A 7,566-nucleotide genomic window follows, 5' to 3' on the forward strand; every position below is an offset into this window, starting at 1 on the left:
GCAAACAAGTCTGGCCACAGGAGCTTTTTCCCCTGGGAGGACTCAAGTGTGCAGAGCCATGACAGAAGCCATGCCGCATCAGGCATTTTGTGGCATTTCTCCAAGCTGCCTATGTACTCCAGTCTCCTCTGAATATGAATTGCTTGCTTTATGTTTTCCAGACTCCATCACTCAATAGACAGTAGGAGCCAACTCCTCCATGCCACCTTTTGTGCAGTGTAGAAAGAACTAGAAACTTCTGCTCTACCATGATTGACATTCTTCTGTTTTCTGTTCTGCTGCAACCAGGCCACTGTCCTCCCCTCCTCTACTCCCTCACCTCTGTTTCCCACCTGTGTCTTTTGTATTTCTTTGCTTCCACTCTTCTGAGCTTTCTTAGCTCAGGGTTGTGCAACTATAACTTAAATTCCTCTGTGTTCTTTGTTTTGTGTTTGTTGAGCTCTTCTTACACACCAGTCAATGAGTCAGAATGAACATATACATGGGTCTTCAGAGAGAAGGAAAGAATTGTGCACTTCAAAATGCCAAAGCCATTACTGAGATCATTCAAAGTGGCAAGTCTCTTCCACTTTACATCTAAAAGGCTCTTGTTCAACACCTCTGGCCTTCTATTTCCTGGGGATGGTTCTTCCCCTTACACTTGATCACTACCTTCCCAGAGTGACTTCTGTCTCATCACCAGTTAGAATCAGATCCAGGCAGGAGGGGCCCGGCTATGGTGGCACTGCAAGCACCAGCAACAGAGGGCATGGAAAGGAGTCTGTGTATCAGATGGGTGACCTTGGCCACATTACCAAAATATATCAGAGTTTCATTTCTTTTAATCTCACTTTCAGAATATGTCAAAATATGGGATATTTCAGGATATGGGGTATTCAGACCCATATTAAATGTTCTACCTCCCTCCTCCTTACACATCTCCATGGTCAGGAGAACAGATCCTGAAATATTGGCAAATCTGAATCATCAAAGACAGATTCTGGGTTTTTGCATGGACACATGGGGGGTATAAGGCCCCTGCTGTTATCCTGGGGCTGAGAGGAGAGGACCTATCACTGAGTGTGGGGAGTGTCAGGCCCTTGCCTCCATGCTGAGTAGGTGTTTATGAATTATAATTCCATGAGGTCTCTTATAGGTGCTCACTCAACAGGTGTACTCTCGGCTGTCTTATCTCCTTCCTTGACTTCATGCCCACCTAAGCTCCAGGGATGTTCACACTCATATTTACCACTCTGACCTCCTCACAAACTCAAATATATCAGAGTTGCTGGGCAATCCACCTGGATATCCCAACAGCAATATACAGCTAACATGCTCAACACCAAAGTCCTCAAATTTTTCTCTCCTTGCCAATCAACAGCTTCTTTTGGATTCCCCAGCTCAGGAGCAGAACATCTGCTCGGTTACCCCATCCAGGATATGAGCACCACTCTTGACTATTCCTTTTCACTCATTAGGAACTGCCAATCATAGAAGGTTCTCCAAGTGGCTCTTTCATTGTCTGCCCCTTCTACCTCCCCCTCTTTCCCAGATAAGGGCCACCTGCATCTGTTGCCAGGACAACAGCAATAGCCCCTTCCTTCATACCCTTTCTACCATTGAAATCTTCTTCCTCACTGCCATCCAGGTGATTTTTCCAAAATGTAAATATGCAATCTGGCCATTCTCTTGAACTGCTTACACAGTTCAAGAGGAGCTAGGACCTCTTTTGCCATTTTTGAGTCATGGTCCTGGGAGGAGACAGTTGGCCTACACACCAGTCTGGGTTACTGAGGACAGCTTAATACAGGGACTGCTTAGAAAGGCGTGGGCAGGGGCACCTGGGTGGCTCAGTCGGTTAAGCATCTGCCTTTGGCTCAGGTTATGATCCCAGGGTCCTGGGGGCTGCCTGCTTAGTGGAGAGACTGCTTCTTCCTCTCCCTCTGCCACTCCCCCTGCTTGTGCTCTCTTGTTCTTTCTCTCAAATACATAAATAAAATCTTTAAAAAAAGAAAGAAAAAAAGGTGTGGGCAGTGTTTAAGTAGAGCAACAAAGATAGTGCAGTGCCCAGGACAAGTAATGGTGGGGAGCTATTGCCAGCTGAGGCCTGAGAATCAAGAAGAGGGAGCAGTTAATTTGACTGACAGAGTTATCAGGAGAGGGCATGCTGATGGCAGCTGTGGCCTGGAAGATTCAGGCACTGATAATCCCACAGGAAGGGAGCTAGGAGGCAGTAAGTACCCTGATCTCTCCTTTTACTCTCTGGTCTCTTGCTAATGCCTCTAATTCGCTACCTCCAACCTCTCAGATAGCTGAATAAACCAATGAATCAGTAAATGTTTCGAAACACATGAGGAGGATGGTGCCTAGTCTTTTCTGGTCAGGTATATGGAGACCTTCACAAATGTGACCTGCATTCTCTTTCCATTTGCTCTATATTGACTTCTAGCTAGGACACCGCCCCTTATCCAAGGCACTTTTCCAATGCCACCTCTACTGGGAAGCCTTCCCTCACCTCTCCAGAAAGTTATCTACTTTCCCATAGACCTTAAAGTCATTCTTTGCTTTTACGACATCACACATTGTTTTCTATTCAAATCTCTTTAACGAGTGTCTCTCTCCCCACTAGCATGAGTACTATCATGGAGATACTCTGTACCTCCAGCATACACTACAAGTGAGATGTTCGATAAAGTGTGAAATAGTTAATAAAAATGGCAAGGTAGAATTATAGGAGATGATCCTAAATCCCACACTGGAAACAACAAATTCATCTATTGCCTAAGATGGTTAGAGGGTTTTTTTTACCTTTTGATTTTTGGGAATCAATGTGAGGTTGTGTGGATGGGAGATCAAATGTGGATTTAATCTGTTTACTGTATAACAAAAACACCAAGTGAGAAAACTGAAGTGCTTCAATTCAGATCTAAGCAAAGCCAAAGAAAGAGAAGCTGCCACCAAGGGACAAGTTCCCTATCGACAGTGAAGTGCGCCAGATTGCAATTCCCCGCTTAGCTTCTCAAACATCCTGAAGTAATGGGATTGAAAGCCACCGTTTGGAAGCAAAGTTTACAGTCCACTTACTGATAGAGAGGCATTTTGTGGAAATGGTCTATGAACCTTGTTTTCATTTTGATGTTTTTAAAACCTAATTTCCATGCAAATAGGAAGGGATGTGTTCTAGAGTGTCGACTTTGGGATTTGTTTGAGCATCAAGCAGTATGACTCATATTTGGGGGGTTGGAACATGTCCAAGGACACTTAAGGAATTCCAGTATTACAAAGGAAACCAAATATGTTGTGATTAGAGCATTCGCTGTCCCAAGCAAATAAATGAGCTGGCTCAGAAGAGGAGCTGTTTTGCACTGCCCACTGGCTTCTGAGCAATTCTGTTCCCAAAGAATCTGTAATCATGTAAGAAGATTCATTGTTCAAACTTGGGTTAAAAACTCATTTATTCAAATGTTTTTAAAATAGGTTTTTAAATATTCAGAGGACCAAAAAAAAAAAAAAAATGCAAAAATGGTAGGCCTGAGGGGCAGTGGCTTGCTAGTGGAGTCTTAACCAGCAATTTGTTTTTGCATTCCGCCTTGGTGAGCCGGAACTTACAAAGTAGGAGGAACGCAGAAGATGGGGATGTAGATGCTTCGGATCTCTCTCCTGAATTAAAAGGGAAAAGGTCATGAAGAATGTGGTATGAGGAAGTTGGGAATATGATTCAGGTTTTTAAGAAACTTTCTTGGATCATGGCATTTAAGAATTGAGCTTTATCCTGGAGTGGGAAGATAAGTCCTTGTATTTGAATCCGGAAGGAAATGAAGCAGGAAAGGTAGTTAGCATAGGAAGTTCTCAAGTTTGTAAGAGGCAATTACCTCATTCTATCTGATAACAGCAAATGAATAGTTAAAGGCTTTTAAGATAATCAATCTGAAGTCCCCACACAGAAAAGAAGTTGCGCTGGGGACCCAGATGGCCCAAAAAGCCACTGTGTCTTCCTAATATCACACTAAGGACCGACCTTAACATATGGAATGTTAGAAACCAACTGAAATTTAACATTAGAAAATGTGCAACTTGGATCTAGATATCTGTACCTTTCCCTATCTTTTTCTAAATATGATATCAAGATATTATATTTTACAGTAGTTGAATAATATTTTCTATTGTTCTGATAAAGAGCTAAACTTCCTGTGTGTGTGCAGATGCCCAAAAGATCTCAGTTACACACACTGACTGGGTTCCTTGCTCAGAATCTGCACTAATCACTATTTCCCCTAGTGGCCATATCCATAATTGCAGGTCTGTGTCACTGCATGCCCCCTGGGCAAGGGCAATGAGTTTGGCCTTACCATGATTTCTTATCCACTTACCATGATTTCTTATCCATGTTTGTCTCATGGTGCCACTGGCATGGGTATATGCTTACCCAATGCTCTAAATTAATAGGTCTGTGATATCCTTACCACATGCCTGGGGCTTCCATTTTGAAGTGGAACTTCCGGCTCTGGAGGACCATTTGTCCTTTTCCACCCCTCCCCCCCAATTGTGGGTAATGACTCTCCCAATTTCTTTCTTCTTTATTTCCTTCTTTTGTCTCAATTTCTTGATTCCCAGCACCAGAAGTATATCTACATGCTCCTTCTGCATCCCAATAGGAGAATTACGTTCATTAAGGTTAAGTCTCCTTAAAGGGTTAGAGAGCCACTGGTCCTTCCTTCCCAGATCAGAAGCATTTGCTGTACTTGAAAGACCCACAACTTGATATCTATTGATCTACTGAATTTTTGCTTCATCTTCATTTCTGCTCAAACTCTGGTTTGCATTTCTGTTGCTGTTTTAGTCTAGTATCCTGGCAACCACTTCTAAGTTTCTTACTGTCTGACAAGAATGGTGGCCAGAAGGAGGAGTGGGGGTGCTGTCTCTTAGAGGTGGAGATAGAAGGGTGGACATGAAAGAGGGTAAGGTGATGGAGAGAGGGGAGAAAGAGAGGAAAGGAAAGAAAAAGCAGGAATGATGAGAAGGGGGAAAAAACATGAAACTAGGAAGAAAGGGGATGTCCACCAGGCAAGAAGTCACCAGGGCCCTGATACTCAGTAGTGACCTAAGTCAAGCAAGTGAGTAAATTAATATCCTAAGTTCTACCCCACTCCAGCCAGAGATAGTGGCTCTCTGGTGACCCTGGGAACCCAGGACAGCTTCTGTTCCCTAAGATGGGAAGGCAAGGGGCCAAAATGCCTTCGGTTAGGAAGTGACTTTGGGTCAGGGTCTCATGGCTCCTCCTAGCCTTCACTTAGTTTCTTTTTTTTTTTTTTTAATTTTTATAATTTTTTATTTTTCTTCACTTAGTTTCTGACCCTGACTTTGCTGCTACCTCTAGCCTCAAGCCCAGATTCTGGAGAATTCTTTTCGTTTCTAACTTATGCACTATTTTTCCTGGTCTCAGCTTCCAGAAAGCTGTTGGCCTAAGTATTTTGAGTGAATGAAGGAAATGATTTCCAGAGAAGTGTTCACCACCCAAAAGAAGCTCAATTCTTGGCTACTCTGGACATGGTAGTGCAAATATGTATAATAGTTTTCTCTGGACCTTGGAGGACTTCTAACAATCTTTATTTTCCACCCCATCTTAGCACAGCAGATAGGATTAGCAAAAGAGAGTCTCTGGTATTCTAAAAAAAAATGTTGCCATCTTGCTAAAAACCAACAACAATCTTTAAACATGCATTTAACCACATATAAAGTATAATCACATACTATCGTAATTTTTTTTCTTTTAAAAGTATTGGGATGACTTTCCTGACCCTGACCACAATGGGTATGCTAATTAGCTAAAACAAATTTCTGTAATTCAGGAAAATTTACATGAAGCTGATATTTATGCTGCTGAACAGGGAATTTTTATGCTGTCATTCCTTGAAAAACACAACTTGCCAAAATTAAAACAAGAAGAAAGAGTAAATCTGAATAGACCGATATTCTTTAAAGAAAAGAAGGGTGCCTGGGTAGTGTAGTTGGCTAAGCACTAGAATCTTGGTTTTAGCTCAGGTCATGATGTCAGGATGGTGAGGTCAAGCCCTGTGTCAGATTCCAAGCTGGTTGGAAGTCGGCTTGAGCTTTTCTCCTTCTCCTTGTCCTTCTCTAGCTTGTGCTCTCTTGCTCTCAAAATAAATAAATAAATCTTTAAAAAAAGAAAAAAAAAGACAACTCTTTCTACATGTTCAAAAGACCAATATTATATCATCTTGTCCCCAAAATAAAGAGGAAACATTTCCCAACTTTTTATTTTGAGACTAACACAGCCCTGATACAAAAACCAAACAAGGATATTATAAGGAAAGAACATTACAGGTCAATATTGTTCATGAATAGAGATGTGAAAATCCTATTTAAAATATTAGCCTGGGGGCACCTGGGTAGCTCAGTGGGTTGAGTCTCTCTGTCAAATAAATAAATCTTTAAAAAAATTATTTTATTATTATTATTTAAAATAAAATTTAAATTTATTTAAATTATTCTAAGTCCTTTGCATGTCTACACAAATCTTAAAATCAGTTTTTCAGTTTCTATTAAAAAAAAAAACACCTGAGATTGATTGACTCTAAACATCAATTTGGTGAGCACTGCCATCTTAACAATACTGATTTGCCAATTGACAAATGTGATATCTTTCTACATCTATTTAAGCTTTCTTTCATTTCTTTTAGCAATGTTTATTAGTTTCTGATGTATACATCTTGTGTATCTTTTATTCAAAGCTATATTTTATATTTTTGATGACATTATTTATTTGACAGAGAGAAATCACAAGTAGATGGAGAGGCAGGCAGAGAGAGAGAGAGAGGGAAGCAGGCTCCCTGCTGAGCAGAGCCCGATGCGGGACTCGATCCCAGGACCCTGAGATCATGACCTGAGCCGAAGGCAGCGGCTTAACCCACTGAGCCAGGCGTCCCAATAATAAAATAATTTGAAAAACGAGAATAATAATTTGAAAATAATTTGAAAAATAATTTTTCAAATAATTTGGAAGACAAGAATAAAGTTAAAGGATTTGGAAAATCTTGGATTCAAGATTTATTGAAAAGCAATTCTAATCAAGGCCACGTGGTATCAGCATAAAGATACAATGCCAGGGAAAGAGAATGAAAAGTCCAGAAATAGACCCACATATACAAAGTCATCTGATTTTCAATAAAGATACCAAGAGAGTTCAATGGAGAAAGGATAATCTTCTCAACAAATTGTTCTGGAACAGTTGAATATTTGAAAGTAAAAAATAAACCAGGTCATTTCCAAATCACACCATATATAAAACTAACTCAAAATGGACCATAGACTTAAACATAAAAGCTTAAACTATAAAAGAAGAAGAAATTATGAGAGGAAAACTTAGTGATCTTAGATTTGACTAAAAAATTATTAAATAGGACACAAAAAGCAGAAGTGATAAAGAAAAAAATTGTTTTCCATCAAAATTAAATTTTTGCTCTTCAAGAGATAGTGTTGGAAAAATAAAAAGGCATGCCACAGATTGGTAGAAAATAACTACAAAATAAATACTGAACAAAGGATGTGTGTGGAAAAAAATCTTTA

The sequence above is a fragment of the Mustela erminea genome, chromosome 1 (assembly GCF_009829155.1).
Source record: "Mustela erminea isolate mMusErm1 chromosome 1, mMusErm1.Pri, whole genome shotgun sequence".
In the NCBI taxonomy this organism is placed as follows: domain Eukaryota; kingdom Metazoa; phylum Chordata; class Mammalia; order Carnivora; family Mustelidae; genus Mustela; species Mustela erminea.